General features: G+C 35.9%; 1 protein-coding gene and 2 long non-coding RNA genes across 3 annotated transcripts in view; 1 reads left to right on the forward strand and 2 right to left on the reverse strand.

The window, feature by feature from the left end:
* The window catches only part of LOC311443314 (uncharacterized protein), a 36,011-nt gene extending 28,766 nt beyond the window's left edge, over positions 1–7,245 (reverse strand). The window contains exon 1 of the mRNA XM_084533391.1: positions 7,231–7,245. The gene's annotated coding sequence lies outside the window, so the exon portion shown is untranslated. The remainder of the gene's footprint in view (positions 1–7,230) is intronic.
* Positions 1–7,979, reverse strand: part of LOC311443315 — a 217,227-nt gene extending 209,248 nt beyond the window's left edge. Inside the window, exon 1 of the long non-coding RNA XR_014697211.1 lies at positions 7,916–7,979. This is a non-coding gene — a long non-coding RNA (uncharacterized lncRNA). The remainder of the gene's footprint in view (positions 1–7,915) is intronic.
* Positions 7,980–8,095: 116 nt separating this feature from the next.
* The window catches only part of LOC311443317, a 38,277-nt gene continuing 18,586 nt past the window's right edge, over positions 8,096–27,786 (forward strand). The window contains exons 1-2 of the long non-coding RNA XR_014697213.1: positions 8,096–8,184; positions 9,610–9,668. This is a non-coding gene — a long non-coding RNA (uncharacterized lncRNA). The remainder of the gene's footprint in view (positions 8,185–9,609; positions 9,669–27,786) is intronic.

Raw genomic sequence — 27,786 nt, forward strand, 5'->3', positions numbered from 1 at the left:
CTTACCGCTACCACCCACACCAGTGTTGATGCTCTGTGCTATGTTACCACAGGGGGGAAAAAAAAACATCCATCAAATTCTTCCCCTTCCCCTCTCTTCCTTCTGCTTCTTCACAAGAACTTAGCACAGGAGCTGGCTATCAATATATATCAGTTCAATTTTGAACAATGCCTGTTTTTCTTAACCTGCACCACAAAACACTTGCTAATGACTTTTAGTTTAAAAAAAAACAACAACAACAACAAAAAAAAAAAAAAACACACACACCACAAAACTATTGTTTTTAAAGAACTTAACAGTATGTTAAAACATCTAGAGGACTGATGAGAGAATACTTTCTCATTTTAATTTAAGGATTACACTGAATATAAACCACTGAAGATGAGGGTCAGGGTCTTCATACTTGTCATATTAATGACATACGTGTAAATATCAAAGGTGATACCTACCTTAATATTTGCTTTGATGATAAAGCAAGATTCTAACAACTCCAAAAAAGATTTTTTCTGCTGTATCAACTTCAGCAGTTTGGTGAAGAGAGCTTCCCCTGCAGTCCTACCATAGCCTGGCAGGGACAGCAAGAACATAAGAGGATATTTTCCATCCAGACTTAGCTTCTGCTAGAAGGGAGAATGAAAGACCAGCCTTCTGGTAATCGTAAAACAAGAATTCAAAAGCAGTTTTTCAGAAGAACCTCCATATTTCCTCAATGTTGCTTCGAGATCCGTGTGGCCTCAGTGTTCATCCCAACACAGACAGAGACATTGCAATAACACCATTTTACATGGGAACAGACCTGGAAGAAGCTAATGTGCTAGAGTAGTCAAAGAGAGAAAGATACAGATGAGGAGCATAGGGTAACTGTATCAGGTGCTGTCATGTTACACTGACCTGCTGGCTGGTAGACCTAAAACCAGTTTGATTTTTATTTTCATGCTAGACTGTGTGGCATTTTTTGTTTGCTTGCTATGGTAACCCTGAGGGAAATTCAACTGCTTAGTAAAAGAAATGTTCCTTTAAAAATCATTAAATAAATAAATACACATAGCTTAGTTCAGCTCTGTTTTCTTATTCTAACAAGTAAAACCAGGTACATAGCTGGTGTAAATGCATCTCTTCAGGAAAGTTAAGAGAACTGTAATGGTTTAAGACACCAGCTGAGGAGCTGACTGCACACATGGAGCTATCATTACATTATAGGAAGACAAACAATGACTACCTGTTTAAAACGTATGGATTCCCACTGACTCCACATAACTGCATGCGTACATTTGCACGCTTTCTGACACAAGCTTAGCTTGGTCAGAACAATGCTTCACTTAATTTCAGTGCACACAGCTGTATGTTATAGAGAAACGTGTCCTGCTGTATAACAAGCAGCTCTCTAACACACAGTAACTGACAAAGGAACAATTAATTCTGACATGCAAGGTTCTCTCACAGTATGTTGGCTCTTTTAAATTATTGATAGTGATATAGAGAATACAGAGCCATACAAGTACAGCTGCTTCAGGTGCCTTTTTTTTTTTTAATGGAAAAAAAAGCCAAACAGTTACATGCCTTAACTGACAATCTATGGAGATTAAAGGTAATTCACCTTCCTCAAACCTCGGGTTTTACAAAAATGTTAAACAGCTTTGATATCATTCTCTGAAACCAAAAACCAATGTAGAGAACCTGGAACCCTGCTGATTAAGAACAGTGATTTCCCAGAACAAAAACTAAGAGGTGTAATTTGAATCAGACTGTTTGTTATAATGCTCATATGCAATTTTCATTATCATAATCCAACTTCAGCAGTTCTACAGACCAACTGAGGTCCTCAGTGGGGCATGCAACCAGAAATTCACGAGCATCATGGCAGGCATGATAGTGTAATGCAAACATGTATCCGACTGATAGGACTTCTGTGATTAAAAACATTACAGTACAAAACAATCATTGAGAGTTTACTTTTAATTTACTTTTTAATCAGCTTTATTTTAATCAGAAAATTGTATCTAGCAAAGCTCATTAAATGATATCTAGAAGGAATAAAATAAACCCTTACTACTATGCTGATAGTTTTTATGTAAAGTTCAGTTAGTTTATACCCAATGAGCAAGTTACAAGCAGTGAAACATAATGGAAAATATTAGATGTGATACAATCCAGTCACCTATTAAAAAAAAAAAATGTATTAATTATATCAAACACAAAATGTTTTTGTTATCCTGCGGAAATGAATGACTATTAACTTGTTTTTTCTTTATCAAGACTGCCAAAAAGATGGGCTAATGGCTTTTGCAGTTTTTAAACACCAATTGACTTTAGGGCCAATACCTCTGTATTATTTTTTCACCTAACCTCTATAACACCAAATAAATACTTTCATGAAATACCTTATTGAGTAGGTATTAAGTCTAGAGAGGGGTCTGGAAGAAGAAAAAAAAAAAAAAAAAAAAAAAAAAAAAGACTTAGTTTGGAGCATGGAGCTGAACTAAAGCACCCTTCCCATTTCCCAGGAAAATTCCAGAAGCTCCTGGCACCACTTGATTCCACCTGCCGCTGGTGGTAGTAGGGCTTAGTCAAAAGTATGTAAGGATTTAACGTTCTTATGCTCATATTAAAATGAATTGCTTTGCATAGATTTTTGTTGAAACACTGTTTGTGATGCCTTGCATTATTTAACCAACTTCTGACACTTAAACAAGACCCCCAAAAAACAATGCTGCATGTCTTGTGCAAATCAAGTTCTTATACTGCTTTCCCAACATGCCTAAACATAGCAAGGAATGATCTATTGAATACAGGACATTTAAGAGTGTAGATAATGGCTCACTACCCAGTTAACTTGGTTACTGTTCTTCATATTCACATTGCATTGGTTTTGATAGATACACTTCTGAAACTGAGCTTTCATTTAACGCTGCAACCACTTCCCAGAACTGCTGCGGGGTAGTGATTCTGGGAGAGAACTTGAGGAAAGAAAAGCATCTCAGCTATGCAGCCAAGAAAGGGAACTATCTGCAACCAGGAAATCTGAGGGCTGCAAATGAGGTTGTAGTCATATAGTATAAACCAACAGTTACGATTTAAAACTCTGTTTGTTAGTTCTGATGCTGGGACTGGGTTAAGACTGCACACATGGTCAACTATGGCTCAGCTATTAAGCAATACCTTGCCAAACCATGCAATTGATCACTTCTAATCATGTGACAGCAACTTAACATGTCAAGGGAAGTATACTCCAATGCAAATTATTTTTCACCATCTGTTTATTGCACAAATATTTTTACTCCCTCCATTAGTTACCATCTGCAGGATAATATCAGTCATTTTATAAAACTTTATGTCAAAATGCAAACAATAAAGCCAATTCACCATCATTGACTTCTTTGCAATATTCATACAGAATTAATCCCAACTGTTCTATTGTAAAGATATAATTCTATACGTTCCTAAATCAAATTGATTATTTTTAAATGGAATTGGAAATTATTGTTCAGTAATTTAGATGTCTAAATGATGAAAAGCAGACATACTGTTAAGCACACATTATTTTATCACGCCGGGTTTCTCCTATACCTGCTTGTAAGAAAATAACTTTATCTAACTCCAGACTCCAACAAACCAAAGAAAAAAACGTAGCACAACAGAACCTCCATAAAGTATTTACTTTCCATTAGCATGGCTAAAAAAAATCACTGAGTTGCATGTAACCAGATGTCCTTTAGAAGGTTGATTCATAAACTGCCCTTGAAAAAATCAAGTTATTGTAGTCCAGTTAACCTGTTCTTTAAGTGTTCTTTTCCCAGATATGTTAGCTAATTTTAATGTTTTTTCTTTTTCTTTTTTTTTAATTACTAATAATGATATTTACTACACCTGATTTTTATTTTTACAATTAAAAGCATTAAAGTTTTAATATTTTCATCATAACAAAATTTAACATTTTGTTCAGTGCAACGTTGCATTGTTTCATTTGGTAAATACTGGAAACAATGTTCTTTTTCAGAACAGAAAATTCTAATCTAGTGATTTTCACAAGCAGATTCCACAGAACAATGTTCCATGATATTTATACCAATGGTTCACAATAAAGATCAGGAATCTATAGGTGCCATGAACATAACCTTAGAGGCATTGTAGAAATATTAAGCAACTTACTAAGAGAAGCATGATATGTACCAATTAGATTTATATAAATCCTCTCTACTTCAGCCCAGAAGCACTGGTAAAACAGATGCTGGCTTGCTAACTGCTTGTGACAGTGAGGCCTACTTCCTGTAGAAGCTTAACCCTTAAAAATGCACAGAACCTGTACAAGGATTTCAGCACTGACTGTATGTCTTCACCTTTCAATCAAGGGGACATGCATTTTCTTCCTGCTTTAACAAAAGCTTTGCTATAGTCATAACATCATATTCTGAGTAGTTCAGATAAACTTATTTTGCAAGAGCAGGAGTACATGTCAGCTCAAGCTGTCCTCTCTGCAGAGAAGTGCTTACAGTTTCCTTACCAGTGGTAATAATTAAAAGATATTAAATTCAGCAGCACTGAGGTAAAGACTCACTGATCAGAGTGCAGAACACTTCAGACAAAGGCCTATCACCCTTCCTTGTATTTCATACCCACAAATTAGATTACTGATTCTGGCTCATAAATATTTAGGAAAACTTGTCCTTCTAGTGGGTATACATCTCTTTATCTCGTGATGCTTCTGAGGCACACATTCAACAGCAAGGCTGTGTGATCTCAAAAATACCATCTAGTTTCCTGTTTCCCCATATCATTTCTCAAGTACCTTTTCTTCTCTTTGTTTCTAACTGCTTCTCTTGCAGAAAATGAAAAAGGAGAGAATATTGCTTGTAAATTCAATCCTCATTATACACAAACAGTGCTCATAGAAATTGGGCAAGTACATACCAGTTCTCAGAGTTGTGACTCACATGCAGAAATTCACCATTCCATGGTTTGGCTCTGATATTTAACCTTTATATATATATGTACATTGTATTTATAAGACCACTAACAAATCCAGGTAGAGAACTGACCCATGTGGATAGGTAATGCAAATACATAATGCACACTTGCATTTTGGCAAAACAATGAAGAACTTGCAGATATACAAAATGAAACGATTCTGAAAACCTCTACATCTAGCTTCACAGGAAAAGTAATACTACAGCTATTTAAAAGACACTGGTATATTTACTGGAACACTCTCTAGAATGCTTACACCAACAATCCCAAGAAGACAAATAGATTTACATTTTTTAAACATCTAAAGGAAATAGATTTGTTCAGCGTTTCTTAGAATACATCGTGTGCCATTTGCCACTGTCAGGTCCAACTCTTGCAAAACAGAATGACAGAGGTGAGGGTGAGGGTTTTCAGCAATGACATCTGGATTTACTATCGTTTAAGAGCATTTTAAATGCCAAAGATTAAGTTTTAAAAGAAGTATCAATGTAAAGAACACATAGGGAGTACAAAGTGGTGAAGTACAATTGACTGAAGGGATCAAACACTAAAATGACAGAGCTCCACATCTCATGAAGGTTCATTAACCACACAGCTGAACACCAGAAAGTTTTTCCAACATTCTCTATTGGCCATGAATAGAAAGGTGATTGAATAAAGAGGAAAGAAAAAAAAAAAAAAAAAAAGAAACAAGGATGATTGGACTTTAGACGGACTGGGAAATTGACATTTTGCAGTAGAAGGAAAGATGTGCCAGTTTAATGTACAGCAGCAATTAGGTTTGTTGATAATAAAGAAATTCATCAGATCTGAAATCTGAATTAACCAAAAAAAAAAAAAAAAATACAAACAAACAGCATTTAACCACCTCTGTAAGCTCAACTCTGAGAAGGCATCTCAACTTCACTGGGGTTTTTTAAACAAAAACAAACAAACAAACCAAAAACAACAAACAAACAAAACACAAAGGAATGAAAACCTAAGACTAGGAGGACTTTTTTTTTTTTTTTTTTTTTTAAAGTCTCTTTCTACTTAGCCTTCTGTTCCTTCCATACGTATTGCTGGAATATATGGCTCTTTTTGCATTGAATTTGCCAATATTCACCATCTCCTAAGAGAAGCATCATGCACCTTAAGTACTGTGTTCTTGGCTTACTTCAAGGTAAGTCCTTGAAACTTTTGTGAATGATTCCAGAGACAAAGATAAATCAAAGTATAGCGCTACTATGTAAGTCTGATATTCATGGCCTTAGATGGACAGGATGCTTCTTCAAGTAAATTAATTCTAATGTAAAATATGATTACTCAGTGCCCCCAAATACTCTTGCTCTTTTCTTGAAAATATATACACAAGGCTCCATCCGCTACTGGCATTCTAATTAAAACAGTTAATGCACAAAACAAGGTCAGAAGAAAAAGAGATTCTGGCTTAAATAAATAAATAAATATACTTTTGTCACTTGGAAACATTAACTTGCTCCTCTTTAAGCTTTTCCAATCCCTTTTTGCATGACCAACTTATTCTAAAAATACTAATTAGTATAGGTTTTTGACTATATTATAAGTGTAGAATTCTCTTTGCCATTTCCCCTGCAAGTTTGGAATTTAGTAAGGAAAACAACTGTTAATACCTTGCATTTTACATTCACATACATGTAGTTCCGAGATTTCAGTTTCCCCTACTGGAAATTTCTGCCTGAAACAATAGTTTAACTCACAAGTAAGTAATTCTCCAATTGAGTACTGAATTGGAGGATGAGGAGGATTTTTTTTATTTTAACTGATTTCTATTTGTTATTGAAACTATTTCTCCATACTAAATCTACTTGTGAGAGAATCACATTAATAAGACATAGAGGATTGTGATAATGTTATTCTTCTGGCTTTGAAAGGCTATTTAAATCTTTTCTGTGACACGATATAGGCCAAATTGAATTGGATAGAGTGTAGGGGGATTACCACATGGTAGCCACACATCATTCCATTAATCACACTCTAACCTTTCAAGCTGTTCAGCACCCTCTCCTCACATATTACATCCAGATACTTCAGCAGAGCGAAGGATAAGTAACCAGATAGAACCTGGTGGTTCCTGATATTTCACTACTCAGTGATTTTATCTCAACTGTTCTTAAGCTGTCAAAGATGGCAATCACACTTCTCCACGCTTGTACATAAAGACCACCTTCAGTAGGCTCAGTTTATTAGGCCTTGATATATTAAACGTTAAGCTCTCTGCCCTGAGAGTTGAATTGAGTAACTTACATGAGGCAGCATTTATTTTTGTTGTCTCCACTTGGCATAGAGTCTGGCAATTTTTCATTCTATAGAAAATTGCGGTTATGATGAGTAGTGGTGCTGCTTTGCACTAATCAAAGCAGGAATTGGGAACTTGAGTCTTCCCAAGATGCACCTTTCCTGAAAGGCCTATATATCTGACTTCATCTCTCTACAGTCAAGTCTTGTTAGAATCATATAAGTAAAGTTGGAAACAAACAAACAAAAATGAAAAGCCAAAGCTACTGGTTGAGCCATTAAGCAGAGAGCTCAAAAAATAAACCCTTACCTGTGCGCTCATACAGTGATCTGTTTGAGACGGTGCTTTGGAATAGCATCCAGGATGGGGCAGCCAGTACCCGTAAGGCACCTGGACACGCAGCCCTCCTGTTTGCCTTCCTTGTCTCTTTCCTTCCCTCTGAAATTTACCGTTGGGGCTGCCCACTGCTGCCAACAACAGCCCCAGGTACTCTGCTTGCTGGCTGCCTGCCAAAAGCCAGCACCCCCCCCCCCCCCCCCCCAAGCCGCCATTTCACAACAGGCCTGAACTGGAGCCTTCCTATCTTCCTACCACGCATGCCCTCCTCAGCAAACCACAGAAATAAAGGATCTAGACAGTTAACGGACAACACATTTAAACAATTCAGCCAAGTACCACAGTCAAAAACCTCACCTTTCTAAGCATCTCTGTCAGGCTTTCTTTAGAAGGAAAACCAGAAATTCTCCTGGAGTGAGGCCTTTCCTCAAAGGAACGTTCCCCGTTCTTCTCACAAAATGGCGGCAACTGTGTTGTGTGGGAGAGGCTGCAGGCTGAGGTAGCACCCTGTGGCAGTCCCTCAGAAGCAGTATAATCTGTAGGGCAGTATTACACTTATCAAAACTGTGCCACAGGAAGGTGACCCCTTAACAGCATCAGAAAGCACAAATACAGCAGGGAGGGAGGTGAGTAGAGGGGTTGAGGAGTCACACCTATGTGGAGTTTCTGTGATTAATCTAGCAGCTGTCGTGCGTAAATGAGTAGCCAGAGTTTTTTTGTTGTTTGTTTGTTTGTTTGTTTGTTTGTTTGTTTCCCTAAGGAATATATTCTGAGGCCCTAGAGCTAGGGCCTTCCTTTCTTTTTCAACATAAAGTTATTTCTTGGCAGAATTACTTAATTTTGATAAGGAATGTAGAAAAATACATCCTCAGTAGGCCTGTCTCCTCGGAGGTGGACATTTGCAGGTTTGAGTAGACAGCACAATATAATGTTCCCTACAAGAATATCCATTAATCAGGGTTTCATAGTCTTCCTGTTTCCAAGTTGTATTCAGACGTGGTTTTGAGGTAAATGTTTTATTCTGCTATGTCCAAACTTGGCCAAGATAAGGACTTAAGTTTAACATGAAGAAGTGTGCATTTTGGAGCTCAGCCTTCTTTAGGATCAGTTGAGTGAGTTCTCAAGATCATAATTCTGGACTCATTGGGAATTTAGGTGCTTGAGTCCCATTTTATGAGTTTACATCTTTCTTTGAATCTGTCCCTAAGGCCTGTAAGTACAACAACTGATTTTCAATTCCTTGGGTGATACTGTTCATTTTGATTATAACTTTACCTTGGAGGGACGAAGTTGACTGAGAAATTTTTTTCTAGTGAAAGCGAAATGTGAATTGTGAAGGAAAATGGGCAGCCAGTTTTTAATATAAGCTTAACTAGTAGTAACGTACCAAGTGGAGTTTGATTAATAAGAAACAGATTCAACTAATTATAAGACATGGAGTAAATGTTCTTTCACTGATTCTCTCAACCAACTTGCCCCCAGTGATTAATTGTAATAGCATTTTACAAGTAGACAGATTTAAGCACGTGAATAATCTTACAAAGGATTGAGGTCTAAATCTTGTGTAGAGGTCACATTACTGTTCAGAGTAATGATTCCCCATGTATTTGTTCAACTCCAGCTTATTACACCATGGTATCTAACGACAAGAGCCTAAATTCATATGTTAATAGCAAAAGCAAAGATTTGGAACAGAAACTTGTAGGAAGGAGCGTTTGTAGAGCTGTTCTGGACAGTCCTTTTTTATTTAAATAGATGGGTCAGTGACCTCCATCATCCTCATATCTGTGCTCAGTGTTCCACTGTGCAGCACAATCCCTTGATTGAGAAGAGCTATTAGGAAGCTCAGCCAGTTGAAAAATCTGACCCGCTGAACACTCTTAGGTACTTTATAATCAAATAAATGATCATGTATATTCTCTGCTGACAGTTTATGTCTGTCATTGCAGAATTGCTGAATATTGTTAACGTGCCTACAGCTCTGTAACGAATCGTTTCGTCACTTTGTTTTAACTTCTTTAACAAGTTTGTTTTACTTTCTTATTTTTCAGCACTTTAACTAATGGAACTCCAAATTTCCTCCATAATGTTGCAGCACAGACATCCCTTGGTAAGCTTGTTCTTAACATTTGTAGCTCGTATGTTATATTTGGGAATTTTTACTTGGGGATGGGGGGGGGAGGGAGGGGAAGTATTTACTTTTTTTTTTGGATCATCAAAGGTGAATTCAAAGCTTATCCTTCAATTAACCCATGTAGAATTTCTCAAATATATTGTAATCTAAATGAATAAATATTAAAATATCTTTTAAAATGTTTCTATAAATATTGATTGCTTTTTTTTTCTATTCCTTAACTTGGTAACACTATTTCAAAAAGCACATAAAATTCGCAAAACAATCAACAGTTGAATTTATTTCAAGTTACTGTCCTGACCCCTACCACCTCCTGCTTTGAGTTAGGCTGAAATTATAATTAGCCAGATATGTAAATTTGCTATTACCCTCATTACATTATAGCAGATTAAAAAAAAAAAAAAAAAAGTCTTGAGGTACTCCGTAGTAGAGGTAAAATGGCAATGTTAGCTACCTAACCAAAACGTGTTAGAATTATGAGTGAAACTGAGCTATACCTTTGAGCTTCATTTACCCTTTACCTTTGATGCAAAACTCGAACAAGCAGAAAGACTTGTTTTTAAAACAGTAATTATTTGGCTTCTGTAGAGCAAAATGATTAAAGGTATATTACAAGCTCTATTCTTTTCTTGTTGAACATTATGATTTACCACTGGAAGGAGCTAGAGTAATGATGTTGAATTACTGAAGAAGCCACCATAGGGCCAGCAAAATGGTTAAATAATCTGTGAGAAAAGGAAAAAGGGAATCAAAATCTTACCTGAGAGAAAGAGAAAGGAATCAGTTATTTTCTGAGATGCAGAGGGCTGTTGTTCTGATTTAGAAACTCTTACGTATGAAAAATGGGTCATATGAAAAGCAAGTATGATAATTTTAAAATGGAAATTATTTTCTTCTGTTAAAAAATAAATTATGTGGGTGGAAACAGAGGGAAGTTAGCAGAAAGAAAAAGCTGCTCAGATAAAACAGATTGTCTGTCTTGCTCAGCAAGGCTGCAAGGTCATACAGAGGGACTGCTACCTAAAGTAAGGAAGTGACTCATTTCATTAACCAGATTTTTTTAGAGTTTGTTTGTTTAAATCTCATCATTTTCATAATGATGATGGAAATAGATTAATGTCTTGAAAAGAATAGAAAGCCATCTATTGTGTTTGTGTTTTTTTAGTCTCTTTGTAATGTAATTCTCTCCTGTTTAAATGTCATTCATCTTGGACGCTTTCACGTGTTTCACTCTCATGCAGCAGACTGAACCAGTAGGTGCCATAGCTCAAGCTTAGTACAAACGGTCAGTGAAGTGCAGCAAAAAACAGAGCTGGCCTAGTGCAAATGTGGCCTGTAAATAGTACCAAGGGTGGGCTAGATTGTGCTCCAAGGGCATAGTGCAGACTTGCTCCCGCAACTTTTAAAATTGATATCAGAACTCACGTTAACTATGTAATTAAGCCATCTTATATGTGTAAGATAATGTAAATGTGTGATTTCACATTTTACATTAGGAGCTAAATAATCATCTAAGTCTCTTTTCATCATAAATTGGTAGCTGACATTTACTTTGTCTGTCATACTCAAATACTAATAGCATACCTCAGCTAGGTAGCTCGTTCAATGCAATTTTTCTTCCCATGTTCCTCCATCACTGCAGGTTTGGTTGTTGATTATTTTTAATTAGTATCTTTGTTGTTGTTTGTTGAGTTTATCGTTGTTTTGTCCACAGAACTGGTATTGCTATAGCTTGATCTGTCACCATGGCTAAGAAAGGCATGTGATGCTGAGAGGCAAACTCAGCACAAACTCAGTGAGCTCTTTCATATTTGCTTGTATGTGTTATTAGAATAGCGAAGTTTGTGCCTATTGTCTTTGTTCTAGTCTTACAGCAAAAAACTCTGATGAAGAATCAATCACCCAAACTGATTATCATCCTGTCTGGATTCATTCAAGAACTAGTGATGAGCTACATACCTTTATCCCATCCTAATGTTCATTATTGATGTTGCTATAAAAGACACTTTACACTGAATGAGAAAAAGTAGGTGGTGGAAAGAGTTTTATCCCTGGTGAGGCTAACAGTTATTAAATGATGAGACAAGCCTAGGTGATGCCATATGATCTAATAAAAAATGTCTTCCTTTTGTGAAGAATGGCACAAGGGGTCTAACCCACAGAAAGCCGTGACAAATCACCTCCTGATTTACAAAGAGTCTGAGGCAAATCCTCTACACTGAAACTGCTAGTAGATTCCTGTTAATACATACTGCTGCTTGCTGCCTGATCTGCTATGTAGCCTTTTTTGTCCTGGCAGTGTAACTTACTGTTTTCCAGTTGTGATTTCATTTGCTTACATGCTATACAAAATGACCTCACAAGGACAACTGCAAGGCAGAGCCATTGCATTTAAAAGCTCTGTTCCCACATCAGCTTGATGCATCTGACACTAGTGGCTTCTGATTTACTCCCATTCCCTGTATCTTGACAGTTGCTAAAGCACAGCATTTTGTTCAACTTGTTCTTTTGAATTAAAGTATTTTAGAGCTGTGACTACTATCCTGTCTTTTAAGAAGAAATTCTTGCAGTGGTTGGGAATACAGTGCTATGGCATTTAACTAATGGTTCAGGGGAAAATATAAAAAAAAAAAAAAAAAAAAAAAAAAAAAAAAAAAAAAGATGTGTATATTCTTTGGTGTTTTATTAATTTTAGACTAATTCCTTTTCTAGATCTGTTAATTTTACTGAGTTAGCTAAAAATGTTCACTTGGAAAAGTTGCACCCAGTTCATTTTGGAGTAGTTTGGCTTAGTGTCAGGGAGTGGTAGAAGAAAACAGGCACACATTTCTGTAAGCCTCTGGTCTTGTAATCCTCAGTAATATTTGTCTTTACTTTCATGCAACAGAAGACTAAAAACATTTGGTTGTAATAATACAATAAACAATGTCTGAAAAATGTAATTTCAAAAAGATAGCCATTTTAGATTATGGGATTCATCAAAAAAAAAAAAAAAAAAAAAAAAAAAGATTATTCTGACAAGAATATTGACAGATCTGACCTGGTCACCACTTCACAATTCATTCTTTTCCCAGTTGGAGTGGAAACAATAAAGCCCTGATAGCTCTTCCGTTACAAGAACCTGCACACTGCATGGTGTATAAAGACTATACAAATGCAATATCCTACATGTAGCTTTTCCAGGACGATAGGCTTCCTCAAGGACCATGACTAAAGCTGTAGGAACAATGGATTTTTGTGTGTCCAAAATAATATTTCTGCTATACAGAAATACTTGGTACGCTACTTTTCTTTCTTTTGAGCTTGCTTGCTTGCTTAAAATTATTTGCAAGATCCAGGCTGAACATAGAAATAGTTGCTAGTCAAGACTATGTTTTCCAGGAAGTGTCTAGAAATTTAAAATGTATGTGGCCCCATCCATTAATGAAAACATTGTTGAGTTTGATGCAGAAAGAGGAATAATTCACTGCTTTATTTTTAAATATTCATTCAAACAAAACAAGTAATACTTGTAAGACAACACAATTTGAGTTGATAATGAACCTCAGTTTTAGTTCTGTAAGTATTCATTTTATACCTGGACTCTCCTGCATGCTCCATAATCCCTACTAGGCTTAACTAACAGAGAGAGAATTATGCCCAAACTGACTATGTTATCAGACATATATGCATCTATTTACAGTAACATGGAACATCAAACTTCCTTTATTTGTATAACTGTTGTAAAACCCAAAACTATCTGAAAAGAATAATCCACAGAGAAATTGTGTGTGGTAGAAATTCTAGAAGCCTCTAATTTATTCAAGGATCCAGGAGAAAAAAAATAAAAAAGCCATAGTTAAAGAAAATGAGTTATCCACCAAGAGAAGGTGCTATGCAATTGACTGAATATATGATTAAGAAAGAAAACATTGTGGTTAAGAAAGTTAAGAACATAAGAAAATACCATGACAAAAATTCCTAAGGCAGAGTGAACCATTCCATTTTAAGGTGCATTTGGGAGAAAAGTATATGAATAATGCATTTTATGTAATATTTTTGCCATGCATTATTGAATATATTAGTGCTGACTACAAATAATCAAATGCTTATTCCATTACAGTTTTGTGATGCACTTAATATCATCTCTTGATGCCATTAGCATAAAGACATCATATTGGATGTTTTACAGCTCACAGTATGTTTTTGAAACTTGAGATGGTATACAAATATTTTAGGAGATGATTCATTATGTTATAAATCCTTTACATCAACATTCCAATATTGGGGGATGGGGGAGATTCTTTACTCAAAGGAATAAAGTAGAAATGAAAAGCATTTGCTAAATCTTGTTTTCATAAATGTTTTCTCAAGCTTAATAGCACAGCTCATTAGTTCTGTGACTCACCTCTTATGATATTCTTGGAAGCTCTATTCACTCTTCAATAATATATATATTTTCACGTTGAGACTGCTTCTTATTATACAGCTATGAAATTATAGAAAGTTCACATAAACATGTCACAAATAAGTCACACATCATACCTAGGTGGAGTACCAGGGCTAAGTGCCCATGAGCAACATATGTCTCACAAGTAGCCAACTACCTACTACTTGAATTAAGAGTAAAATCCCAATGCTGATGATAGCACTGGTATAACTGATTCCATGCTGGCACTGATGTTACTGTCAACAGACATTTTCCTATACACTTTAGCATGTTTAGGATTTTATAATGTTAATTAAAAAGAAAAAAAAAAATGCTATGAGAGTATTCTGCAGTGTAAGTAGCAAGGACTAGAAAGTGAATTTTTTTACTCATTTCAATATAAAATGTCTGACATAGGGCTTTTTAATAAGTGTAAATCTAAAGATATATGAATTTAACAACTACTTGCAGATGAAGTAAACTTAGTGTCCTAGTGTTGTAAGAGTACCATTCACAAATCCTTTAAGAATTGAGAAGTATTTGTGATAAGTTCCCCTCTGTAGAGTCTCTAAGTAATGGAAAGCATTTTAATTCCATTATAATTTGCCTTTGTACAATGAGAAGGTATTTAAAATTTGGCAATAATATGAACCAACTGTCAGAAAATAAGCATGCATGTTGCATTAGTGAAGTTTTGTAAAGCCCTGGGACACCATTCATCTTGTTTTATTGAAGACACTTGATTATTTCTATTGAATCAGTGGGTTCGTAAGCTGTAGTTCATGCTGAACAATAAACAAACAATGTTGTAGTTTAAATGTAACTGAAATTCATTATTGGATCCCTTTGGATACAACACATTGATTAGTATTATTTTTTTGGCACAAATCTTATTGCTTGAGAAACTCTTCTTTTATGAAAACAATCCTTCTTGGTTTTAGTACGTCTAAAAATTCTTTTGACCCTGTACTTCAGTGACCTAGTTCTATGATTTTATTGAAAATTGAAATGCACCATGATCCATCAATTACTTAGTCTTGATTCTGTGTATATGGAGGTCACTGATAGACCCTCTATACAACACAAAGAATTAGATTCATAGTTTTATTTTTCCACTCATATAAGTAATTCAAAATTAAATAAACTTACCACTTTAAGAAATGTGGAAAATGAAATTTTAGTTTACTGGAAAGAAATGAGAACTTCCTAGAATTGTTTATTACCTTTAATATTTACCTTCTTGAAAAAAGAATGACAGTTATTATTCCTTTCAGAATGTTTTCTGCATTCAGCCTCCATTATTCTCTCTAGGCTTCATTTTAAAATGGAGCACAACAATTGCTCAAATCCAGGAACTCCTGAAATCAAAAAAAGTGACTATCACAGGTCAGACCTCTCAGTCATATAACCCAAAACCTAACTCAGAATTGGGTGTCAGAAAAAAGTTTTGATTTATGACCTAAAGCAGGAAAGTTAATCTCTTTTAGTTCTTAACCAGTAACAGTTTCCCTTTACTAGCAAAGTATTTTCAGTGATTTGTCTATAATGAGAAGTATATTGGTATTATCAGACTTCAGCTTTTCAGGTAAGCATATATTCAAATCAATTACAATTCCATCACCTGCAGTCCTATTTGCTTTTAAAACAAACAAAAAACCTACTCTGTTTTAGTCTGTAAAATATGTGTGAAAAAAAACATTGTGCAGAGCTTGTGTTCTTAAACTTTTTTTTTTTTTTTTTTTCCTGCTTACAGTCCATTTCATTATTATTTCTAGTGTCCTTGTTAAGAAACTCAGCATCTTCCCAATAAATTTTCTAAGGGCAGTTAGATTATTGATTTTAGCTGAAACAAGTTGAACAACTGATAATTTCTATTTGTGTATAGACTCTACCTCTTTTACACTCTGGCCTTTGAAGTCTTGCTTTTTCAGGCTCTGTTAAACAGAATTTGAAGGATAAGAGGAAGGGCTGGTCCAGGTAAAGGAGTACGAGTAATGCGAGTTTGCCAGAGCTTTGAGGTGACTGTGCCCAGATGTCTTACTAGGAGCTCCACAAAGAAAATTGGAACAGGATAATCTGTATTTAAAAATTTAAAACTACTAAGCAAGATAGAAAATGAAAGCGGTTTAGAAAGACCTTTTTCTTCCATGTTTTCGCACATAGTCCCCTACGTTGAGGTTCAAATTAAGTTAACTCAGTGACATTGTATTCCACCAACCTCTGATCCCCAAGTAGTGCCTTCAACCTCAGCAGCCTGTCTGGCTGCTTCCCACCTGCAGCAGCTTCTCCAAGGCTAATCTAAAAGAATATTTTTAGGAATGGAGAAGTTAAAATTTAAATATGCATCATTCCTCAGTACAATGGTCACAGGTTAAAAACAATGCCATTCCATTGTACAGTTATGAAGGAGAAAGAACACAGTTATTCTTCAAAAGAGGGGAGAAGGAAGCAAGTTACTGTGCATACATAGAGAAACAACTGACTTCTGAGATCTTTGCACTGTGAATCCCATTTTTACTTTTAATCAGATTTGTTTTTGTTGTTAAAAGGATTTGAAATTTGGAACTGTTATTGTTGTCTTAATGCACTTCCCTTCTCCCAAAGGACATGTCTGTAATCATCAGTGCAGGTTGATGTCCCTTCCCACACACACACTTCTGTCTACTTGTAAAGAACTCTGGAAGCATCTTTTTTTTTTTTTTTTTTTTTTTTTCCAATATCTCATTGCAAAGGGTTTGTGGGTTTGTGAATTGAAGGTGAGGAGAATACCAGTTTTTAAGTAAGTGACTCTGGATTACTAAACACAGAGGGTGCAAAGGAAAGCAATTGCTATCATATCAGCTTGACAAGAGGAAGAAAAAAGTAATTTCATGCAAGATTTCGTACCTTACGCTGATTATTCTTCTTATTAAAGGTACTTTAGATTCAAAGTGGTAGAAAATGCAGGAATAGCCTTTTGGGGGAAATTTTGTTTCACTCCTAGACATCATAAAATCTCCTTTGCTGGCTGCAATCTTCTTCATATTCTTGAAATCCTAGAGTAAAAAACTGTTTTAGTTGACCATATGTGTTAGCCATCAAAATTAACTGCTTTAAGCAGGATGCAGCAGATTATTTATGCATCAACTATGTAGTCCTGTAATTAACACGAACTTCAAAATCTAATGAGATCTAATGGAAAAATAGGCTGTCAGTTATGTCAGTGAGCTTTGGGTCAGGCTGTAAACATGCGGGTGGAGACAAGGACTGTAGCTTTTCAGTGTTTCTGCCTATGCAGTCCTAGTCCTCTTGAGATCAAGATGGTTTGTTGTAAATCTGTATTGCGAAAAATAGTTGTCTTCTAAATTTTCTAATTGTAAGAACCTTTTTGTCACGTGTGAGGAAGCACCATTGGTTGCTTCCTGGACTATCATCAGGAGCTCTTCTACTACTATTTCAGGACCGCTTTCACCACAGTCCTAGTGGATTGACAAGATCACTTCATGCAGTGAAAAAAAATAAATGTTGTTGTTACCAAGGATATTTTGTCATGGGAAATTTCCCTGGGAATATTTTTTTTCCTCATTACTATACGCACAATTGGCAAAGTCTGTCAGTGCAAGACTTCCAGCTCAATTTTGAAAACCCAAGAGGCCTGAATAATTCAGATAATCTGCAGATAAACAAGCTGACTTTGTGGCACTTATATGAGTTGCCAAGCCTATTGAGGCTTTGTCATCAAATTCACATTTACCAAAGAGTTATGAGAATCTTTAATGTTGTATAATTCATCACTCCACTGTTCTGTTTGGACTCTAAGAGCTCAAATCTCTTTTTAAAAAGTTGCACTGGTTTTAAACCACAGCAATTTCACTAGCTTTAGTTCTCAGCTGAATGGCTCTGAGTGAAGAATCAGGCCCTTAATGTTTCATGTGAATAATATATCAATGCCATGGATCAGGGCAGCAAACTCTGAAGCTTAGCAGGTTAGACAAAATGCTGCAGTTGTTCTGTATTGCTTCTGTCCTGAGAGGGACCTCAACTATTCTTAGCTTACATTTTAGGCCTCTTTCTGCTACTGGAGCTCTGCAAAGTGGTCGGAGTCTACCTGAAAATCCAGGTGAAGATTTTCATTGCTTCTGCTGACTTGAAAATAAAGGCACAAAACCAACAACCTGAATCTTTTTTTTTTTTTTCTTAGAAACAAGTTATCACACTTGGACAGTCAGAACCAAATTATAGAACTCTTTAAGCATGTGATTGTGGGACTAATGTGTGACTATAATTACTTCCTTTATGTTTACCAGCTGGGTAAGTAAACATTGAAATGCCAGCTTACAATAACTTATTGCACAATTGTCTGTGTAATCACAGTAACTACACATCTAAAATATCTGAAAAATTGTCCAGCAAGTCTCTCGAACAAGAGGAAGAGGGACTGTACAGATTTAAAAGCAATTTTATATTAGAAGTTATGCAAAATATTGAAGTTTACTAACTGTACTCTACGACATTGTTTGAACCAAACTCATATTCCTGAAATTCTGAAAGCTTGGTTTGATTAATATAAAATTAAACTCATGACTAGGCAAACTAGCCAGCATAATCCCATACATTAATAGATTTTCAGAAAGCATATGCTTTTGTACAGCAAAATCATTCATAATGTAACCATGATATTTTTTAAAAGTGTGCTTTAATTGTGACCTTAGTTACGCTTATTCAGATCAGCTAGTTTTGCTGAGCAGCTTCCAGCCAGTTTTCAACACTCTTGATTAAAGTCTTCACTAACACACAATGTCAGTCAAGGCTATTCTCGTGCACACCAGTGACTAGAAGGCCAGCCCTGGTCAAGCCCTCTATTTAGGAAGAGAAAAGGGTAATGCAGCAGGTTTTGAAGATAGGAATCCTTAGGGAATTGGATATGTTGGCTTTAAGAATCCTGAGTAGTACTGAATATCTCAGCCATTGTTTTTCCTCAGGTCTGCTAACAAACTGATCCTTTGTATCATGAGGTTTGGGTTTAGCTATAATAATACTCAATCTCTATTAATAGGGATCTCTTAAAAAAATAAAAAATCCGGTTTTCCTGAACCAGACTCAGGGTTGCTATTGCACGGTAAAAGGAGGAAAAGGGGATCTTTGGATAAGGGGAATAAACTGCAGAGAAGCAGATAGATGCAGTTATATACCTGTATATATACTTTATGCAAGAATGTGTGTCAGCTCTCTCATCACTCTCCCTGAAGTGTCTCAGCATGGTGTATTGAACAATGTAGCTAATTTGCATTAGACCATTCCTTTCCATCAAGGTCTCTTTCAGAGACACCTAGAAAGGGTTATGTCAAAGGAAGGCAGCACTATCCAAAAAACTGGCTTCAATGAGTCTCTGTAGCTTTTGCAGTAATGCTGGCTGACTGCACAAGTGCTCTCCAACAAGCTGCCTAACCCTTTACTTTCTGTTTAGCCCATGTATTTTATGAAAAGGTCACATCTTTTTGCTTCTCTTTGCACATGTTTAGCAGGCCTATGCTTAATCTCTCTTTGGAGCCAGCTTCCTTTGCTTCCTCATGCTTTTACTTCACCCACCTGTCACAAGTCAGTTTCTGTGCTATACTGTATTATTGACTAACCAAACTACTCCCTCTACTTAACTTTGATTAGGGTGCAAAAACCCAGAACAGAGTAATTTTAAGGTTTAACTACCATTATGGTATATGGGCCAGCTCTTCAGCTTACAAAACCAAGAACATTAATGCTAGAGTTTATCAAGCTTCAGGCACTGTCTGACTTATCTCAGTTTGTTTTCTGCTTGTCTTCAGACCAGACTACTAATTCTAGTTTTCCAAAGCTCTGTTTCTGTGGTTGAACACCTTTGGCATAGCAGTATCTATAGTATTTAACTCAATTGTTTTTTGTTGTCTTCAAAGACCTATACACCAGAATAACAATGGTGTGACTCAGTTACCCATGCATTTGTCACCTCTTCTCTACAATATGCACTAAGAGCTAGCAGGGTGTGAATCTTACTGTGCTTAGGAAAATATGTAATTAAAAAAAAAAAAAAATCTGATATACCTCTTCAGCAAAAGGTGACTATCTTATTACTTGAAATCTCTCCTTTTTTTTTTTTTTTTCCTATGCTGGCTGGCCACGTAGTCACAAAATTGAATTAAGTGCTGTATTCCAGTCCTTTCTTCCATTATGCTATTCATGATATTCATCATGATATGCAATCATGATATGATTATGATATTCATCCTAAATTTTTAAAAACAAAGTCTCTGGCAGAAAGTTTCATGTTTCTGTCCTGTGGAAATTTCTAAAGGGTTAAGTCTTACCTGTACAGGAGTCATGTGGAATAAATGCCCCCAGAAGCCAAAGATCAGTGCCATTTCTCCACCAACAGCTCTGTATACTGGGGATGTTTTAGTGACCTTGCCTTCTCCAGGTTGGAAATACTACAATTACTTATTAAAAAAAAAAAAAAGGCAAGCAAAGGAAAACAAAGAAAACCACAACTAAAACAAACAGCACTTTTCTCCCTAGAGAAAATATGAGAAAATAAACAATGCATCAACAGATGTTAGTCACATTGCTTAACGTGCTATTGGACAATACAGCAGGAATTAACACAGTTCAAAAATCTAAAGGGAGCAGAATAGAACAGATAGATTTTGGGAAATGATGCTAGAGGACTCTTATTTTACATGGCACAATTGTCCTGTGTAGGCAAAATGGTACCAGATTAGTGTTGAAGAAGTGAAGAAACTAGTTGTTATTTTCCTCTCCAGTTAAATTCTGAAAGTTCTGTGGTTTCTACTGTTGTAAAAAATTAATGGGGTAAGTAATCAATTGTACAATAATTCCTGAAAAGGCTTCTTTTTAAATTTAATCACTTATTTTCAAACTTCTTCCAAACCATTTATTTTTTTGTGTGCTAAGATGCTATTTTTCAAAGGAAAAAAAAAATAAATCTAAATTCATGTGTTCTTATATTGAGGCTTTTTTTTTGTTTTTAGTTTTGAAGTGTGTCAGTGGGCAAAAACACAGTAAAAGCGTACTAAAATATTTCAAATAAAATATTAGAATTTCAGAAGTATTTTTTAGTAACAGATCCTTATTTATACATGTAAGTAGAAGCAAATATTTTCTGGCAGCCTGCTGCAATTATGGATGCTGTGTAATTGAGGGCCTCCTCTTGTGGAATTCATTTGAAAAGGTGTTGATAGCCTGTGCAATAAGAAGTGCCCATGCCCCCTCAGATGCAGATTTCAATGAAGTTATATTGAGTTATATGTATATGTATAATGCAGTTATATGGAGTTATATTACACTCTCAGAGAAGACACTGAAACATGACTATTAGTTATACTCTACGATGTAAAATAAATGATGATCTCTGCAAGGCCTTGTACATCAAATAAAGTTGCAAAGTAGGTCACTAAAATTATAAGCATGGTTCTTGACTCACTCATCTCTGCTATTGCTCTGCCATCCTTGACTGAAGTAGATTCATGGTCATGGTGGGAAATTAATGCTGACTGGTGACAGGCAGCCTGCAAATCTTTGCCTCTCTCCTCTCTTTCCACCAATTAAAAATGTTCTCATCACTTTGCTCTGCTATTCATTGGTTCCTATACGTCTCAGAATAATATTAAATAATTTAATCTACCATAAATGAGGAGAAATCTTTATTTGCAAACTTCAACTGTAAGAATTTTGGCTGTGCAACATCAGTGTCTTTTTCTTACAAATGAGTTTAATGTACCTTCCCAAAATCAATTCTGTCACAGAAAAATACTCTAATTACATTTTACTGCTGTGACTGAATTTATTGCCTTTACAGATAACATCATTCATGTATAACATGTACTTAAATGGAAGAAAAATGTCTCTTGAAATAATTGTTAAGATATTTATGGTAAAGTTGTGGCAGGTATGCCACAGTGCAAGTGAACAATCTGTAACTGAAGGATATTTTTAAAGCTCACTCCATATCTTGTTCCACCCCATCTCTTTGTAGCTGAGATAGTAAAATGGCAAAAATGACTTAGGGATACATCTATCTGTTTCTATTTATCCATCAACCATCTTCTTTCTTGTATGTTTTCCTAAAACAGTATACACTAATTCCAATGTTTTCTCTCTCTGAACAATACTACATAAGCAAATAATGCCATAAGACTTCCCAATTTTGGCAAAACATTGGAATAGATAGGAAGATTGTTCTAAAACAACAGTTCAGTGGGTTTACTATCTTGATTTTTCTGCTCTGAGCATTAGCCTGTTTTCTCTGCCTTAAAAGTGATTTTTTTTTTTGAAAATAAATAGCAGAGTTTGACTGTGACTTAAGAAAACAGGTTAGCAAGAAGGACAATGTCTGTCCCCAGAAGAGTGAAGCAGTGCTGACCAATAAAAGGCAGACACAAAAAGCTACATTATTTTTCTGGGTTTCAAACTGTTCCAGTCCTTCGTGTGTGCTTTCTGTTTCTACACAACAAACACATGACAGGACCTGACATGTATATAAATAGGCAGGAAAGTGTCTGCAATTGTTCTGCCGAGAGTCCATGTGTCACCATTTCTGACTTTCCTCAGAAAGACAAGAGAGAAGCATTTCCACAGTTGTTTTCCAAAGCTTTCTGCATTAGCTTGGGAAAAATTGCCCAAAGATTTATCACTGCCAGCGCAAGTGGATCACCTCGGGGTTGCCTTCTCAGCCTTCAGGCAAATGCAAGAGATTTGCAATGTTTGCAGTCTGGATCAAAAATGGCTTTGGTCCTAGAATACAGGATTAGTTCATATCAATCCAGTGGCATTAGGAACTGCCAGGAACAATGACACGGGCCACCAAAGCCATTTGTCCTTAGTGGAATCTGTGTAGCTTTGGAGAGCGCTTCTGAGATTACAGAATAATTGCTGCACTTATCTGGACACCATGCCCTGGTCACCATACAGTAAAAAGGTACAGAGAATCTGCCTTAATTTCATGTCCCTTCCACATAGCGTTTTTCCCACTTTGTAAAGCCTCAGATATATCCTTAACGGGACAGTTCCTTGGAAGCCTGTTCTGCCCAACCTGTGTTATAAATGCAGATGAAAGCAGGAAATTGTTGAAATTGGTTAATGTTTCAGACTTGTGCTAGCCATGATAGGTGTTAGTATTATGCAGTCTGGACAAAGACAGGCTCTTGCAAACTGGGTAGGAAATATTCAAGAATGACTGTGACTGTAAGCATCCTTCTACAAAAGTGGAGCTTCCCTTCTCAATTGCTAGGATGTGGTAAATGACCTTGTTGACACTTCCAGTCTCTTTCAATACAAATTAGAACATGTTAGTCTAAACTGAAAGCATCTCTTTAAGCCACTTTAACACAATCTGTAAGAATGTGTATGTCTGTGCCCTTTCTCGCTGTTCATGAAGTTTCAACTGTAAATATTACTGATACTGACACATATGTTCCCTAGCTAGTTTGTAGGCATAACTATCCCTCCGCCCCCTCGAGGAAGGGGAGCATATTCCTTTTGAGTTGCTGCAGTTGAATTCCTTCCATAACTGGTCCTTCTATCTTATTTATGTTTAAAGATGGATATTGATTCCCAGTCATATTTTCCCTTCTTTACTTAGCAGTGCAACAGAGGGAAATATCTAACCTTTTCCTCCTCAGATTCTCTCGATGAGTAAGTCCCAGTGGAAAAAAAAAAAAAAAAAAAAAAAGAGTACTAATATATTACTTCTTTCACACTCATGGGCTAATGCTCACTCTGCTAATGAACTAATAGCTGTACAAAGCCATCCTATGGAAAGATACACTGACGTGGATCAGAAATATTTGAATGCCCTCAACATGGGGTTATGGAACCACTGTAAACGAAAGAAAGGGGAGGGAGGGAGGTTATATTTACTTCAATATGATTGGAAAGTGAACAGAGCTGCTGAATAGAAAAAGGTGGCAAAAGATCACATTATTAGACTATTCTTCACATAGCTGCACTGGTCATGTACCCTCACCAACACACTTTTAAAAACTCCTGGGTTGAGACAGTGTCCCACTACCATGGAATTTCTGACTCTCTAGGCGATGCAGCTGTGTTACATTTAATTTTTTTTTAATAATAGATTTTTCATGAGGCAGAAAAGTTAGTGCCCTCCAGCTTTTGCCAGTTGATTATTAAGTGGCTTATCACCTAATACAAAGGGAAAGGACATAGGAGAGATGCATTTAAACCCTGCTTTCTTTGATCTTTTTAGGGGGCAGAAGGGAGAGTAGTGGAGGTCTAGGAATCCTGTCATAGCTCTTTTTATCCCACCTAAAGACATCATAGTATAAATGAAATGCTTCATGCTTCCAAAGCAGCCTGCAAAAGAGAAATTCAGAGTCAACCAAAGGAATCATAGAATCATTAAGTTTGGAAAAAAAATTTAAGATCATCAAGTCTGGCCATCCATCAACGTAACATTACAAGTCCACCGCTAAACCATGTCCCTAAACACAACATCCACACATCTCTTAAATACCTCCAGAGATGGGGAGTCTACCACCTCCCTGGGCAGCCTGTTCCAATGCTTAACCATCCTTTCCATGAAAAAATTCTTCCTGATTTTTAATCTGAACCTCCCATGGCACAACTTGAGTCTATTGCCTCGGAGAAACACCTTTCAGTTTTCCCTCCAGAACATACAGTCTCCGAGTAGTCAAGAACTAAGCATGAGCTTGAGCCATGAATCTGAAATTCCTATGAAGTATGTTATTCCAGTGCCTTTGTATTTCTGCTTCACTTCTCCAGTTCCTGGCCTCTCCCTCTTATCAATAGGATGAGTATCTGTAGCCCTTTATTCCTGCTTGATTTAATGAACTGGCTACAGAAGGCAAATATAATTGCTCCTGTAGCACTTGTGTAAAGAATAATAACAATAGTAAACATCACAGCAGATGTTGCTATTCTTCCAGCATTATTCAGTTCCAAACAATCTACTTTCCATTAATGAAGAAAAATACAAATGCAGTATTTGGCAGTTGAGAGGGAGAAACAAAGGAGTGATGTGAGTCTGAATCACTGAGTTGGTTGTGAAGAAGCATTACTATGGCTAGTGCCAGGGATTATTTACACCTCTCTCATTTGCTGTGTAACAGCTGCCCTTCTTTTTAAAATATATGTGCATATAGTGAGTGTGCCTGATAGCTGCCTAACTCTCATGTGGAAGCCTTTCTCATATGTCACACATAACAGTCACACTTCTGTTTGGAGAAGGAACTCTAACAGTCCTCAACTGGAAAGGAGATTCAGTAGTTACAGAGAAAATCTGCAGCTCTCTGGGCTAAAAAAAATCTTAATGTCTTCTGAATGTTTGTCACTGCTCACTTCTGTTCTCGTGGTTTCATTCTATTTTAGTCTTCTTTATGACAAAACAGCATTGCTGAATACTGATGAGATGAAACATTATTCAGATCCAGACCATATTTTTTTTTAGTAGTTTTTGGGAGCCCTCACTATCTGACCTACAATATTTTGGGTACTGTTTCAGACAGAAGGGTTACATTCTGCTGTTCTTTGGGGCTGTGGATAGAGGAGATAAAAAGAGGCTGGTAACAGAGAACGTCTGAGAAGATCTGGTTTTAAAACTTTGATCTTTTTAAGTTTTCTTCCTCTGCCAGTAGATGCTACCTTATTTTCCAATATCTAAATGATTTGTACAAAATAGCAGATGAGCCATCTTTTAGTTCAGGAACCTGCAACATTAGACAGATCCTCAGCTGACATGGTTTCCATGTCTTCAAGCCAGAAGAACTTTACAGCTTTGAGCTACATGCTAGTAGACCATTGCAATTGTATCTGAGGTTGACTGTGGTAAAATCTTGACCACAATTCTGACCTGCAATGTCTGGCTGTAGACCTCTCATGGCACCAAGTTAGATTGTAACAAGATCTATAAGCAAACTATGTTTGAATGTTAGGCCACTTAGATAAATCCCTTAATGGATTTATGTGAGTACAGAAGCGTAATACTTAATGAAGTTACTGAAGAGTAAACTGAGCCCCTTGGAATATCTATATAAACTATTCCTCCTGAGATGGATGCCTGAAATACAACTGGGTGTCTATACAAACAAGCCCAATACAATTTCTGCCATTTATCTGCATGACTCCTCCCTAAGTCTACATGTTTCAAAAGAGGGAATAAAATGACTGTGGTGCCCAAAGCTTTCCTCAGCAGCATTGCTCATTCCACATGCAATCATTTATTTATGTATGCATGGTTTCCCCAGTATACCTCCCTTAGATTTGAGTTATCAATTCTGGAAATCAATAAAACACATCTGGTAAGTAAAATTTGGATGGTATCATGCTGTGATAGCTTTTGTAATACTTCCTGCATTCATTATTAATGGTTCATTATTGAATTAATAATTTAAAGTTATCTCTGATAATTTTATCAGTCCCCAGTCTGGTGTTTTTTTCTCTTTCCTTTTTTTTTTTTTTTTTCTTTTTCTATTATTATTTTATTTGGGTATGACTTTGTGTTTTGGGACCAATATCCTTCATATATTTTCAGTGCTTCAGGGACTAATCAAAATACAGTAAAGCTCAGGGAAAATGAATAGATAAATGTTACTTAATATAAAGAAAAGGTAAGTTGTCTGTGAACCTCATTTAATTTTTTTATTTTTTTTCTTCTAAGCTTTCTACTTTCTCCTATATCAGTAATTCACTTTCTCTCATATTCGCTTTGCAGATGTAAGGGGTCTATCACTTCTGGGACCTGAATAAAGATGAGGTTGAGAATTCTACCTTTTGAATCAAAAAAAATGAATATCAAACAGTTTCTTATAGCTAAAGATAGTAGCAGTCCAAACAGGAAAATGTGCGATTTAAAATATCAGTATCAAATTTTCACTTTAAAGAGAGAAAGTTAATTCTTAGATGAGGTGAACAGCAAAGTCAGTGGTGGCCAGTAACTTAAAAAGAAAGTGTTTAGTCTATGAAATATTAGTCTATGAAAGTTCTTCTTTGTAGTGAGAAGTATGGAGAGTCCAGTGTAACACTATTAAAATAAATAAATAAATAAATAAATTTATATATAATGTATGTTTATATATATATATAAATTAAATAAAAAAGTTGTTCTGCATAGTGGATATACTGAAAACAGTTGTTCCAGAAAAATATTTTGTTCCCAAATCTCCAGGTAGCAGAGGCAGCAGGAAAGTAAGAATGTCATTGTATAATAAATGTATAAGTTAACCTCACTGGAGTCAAAAAAGTGTTTTTCTTCTAGCCTTAGTGATACCAGGCTTTTATATCTATTTCTTGTGTTTATTTTATCTCCATGATCTTCATGATTTCTTCCCAATAAAAACTTGCAGAGTAAACACGCTGTGCATTTTAGGTAATGTGGAGATCTGCATACATACATGTATTCTCTAGCAAGGGAAAGATTTTTATCAGGAATAGTAAACCTGATTTCTAGTTAATATTTCATTTACTTGTGATATATTTTTCATATTTTGCTGCTTTTTGTACAGATTATATATATATATATATAAACCTCAGATCACATTTCACAATTAGTATAAAAAACATTGACTTAAGAATAAAGAAATCTTTAATCATTACATATAAACATATGTTAAATATATTAACAAAATGTGTTGAATACAAGCTATGGCTTAAAATGTATATTTGAATGATCAAAATCAAAAG

This window comes from Aythya ferina (assembly GCF_964211825.1).
Source record: "Aythya ferina genome assembly, chromosome: 12".
Taxonomy (NCBI): domain Eukaryota; kingdom Metazoa; phylum Chordata; class Aves; order Anseriformes; family Anatidae; genus Aythya; species Aythya ferina.